The sequence below is a fragment of the Suricata suricatta genome, unplaced genomic scaffold (genome assembly GCF_006229205.1).
Source record: "Suricata suricatta isolate VVHF042 unplaced genomic scaffold, meerkat_22Aug2017_6uvM2_HiC HiC_scaffold_36820, whole genome shotgun sequence".
Classification (NCBI taxonomy): Eukaryota; Metazoa; Chordata; class Mammalia; order Carnivora; family Herpestidae; genus Suricata; species Suricata suricatta.
This window is the reverse complement of record NW_021883570.1, coordinates 1-692: the sequence shown is the minus strand read 5'-3', so window position 1 is coordinate 692 and position 692 is coordinate 1. Positions and strand designations below refer to the sequence as shown.

The 692-nt window shown below is 62.6% G+C and overlaps 1 non-coding gene across 1 annotated transcript; it reads left to right on the top strand.

Moving 5' to 3' along the window:
• Positions 1–33: 33 nt before the first annotated feature.
• LOC115285060 lies at positions 34–126 on the top strand. The gene has a single exon (XR_003905405.1). It is a non-coding gene; the product is annotated as a small nucleolar RNA SNORD116 (small nucleolar RNA).
• Positions 127–692: the final 566 nt, after the last annotated feature.

Below are 692 nucleotides of genomic sequence, written 5' to 3'. Positions count from 1 at the left end.
GGGTCACTTTGCCAGGCAGCCTTGCATGTGCTCGGATCGATGATGACTTCCTCAACAGCATTCCTTGGAAAGCTGAACAAAATGAGTGAGAACCCTATACCGTCGTTCTCATCGAAACTGAGGTCCAGCACGTTGTGTGCCCCGGGTAAGGAAGCGTGAGGGACAGCAGGTTCCCTGGGTCCAAGTTTCTGGACCACCGGTACCCATGGCGACCCGTGGGGGGCTGTTCCAGGTCAGGAAGCGCTTTCTGCTCTTTACCAGGCTCTGCAAGTCTGGCAGGTCCCGAGGGGGATGGGCCGCCAGTCCCAAGGGCCCAGATTTCCAATGGCAGGGCCGGGGCTCGGCCTTGGGCGCCGATGGCATGGCGCTGTGTGGGCCAGGAGGACGCTCGCAGGCATGGCTCTTGGCAGTGTGTGTGGAGTGGCCAAGCATGGGAAGCTAGCCTGCGAGTGCAGGGGGCAGCCTCAGCCCGAGGCAGTGACGATCCCTGGGCCGGACCTTCCTATCGCTGGCAAACGTAGAATGACCGATGGTTCGTGGCAGGGCTCCGAGGCGGGAGGTCGGTGGTTGGCACATGCTGCCTCCAGAATGCCTCCCAGTGGGCACAGCATGTGGGGCCAGCAGTGCGCGTGCCTGTGGCCCAGTGTCGAAACAGGAATCTGTGCTGGGGGTCGGCCTGGGAAGCAGTGCCC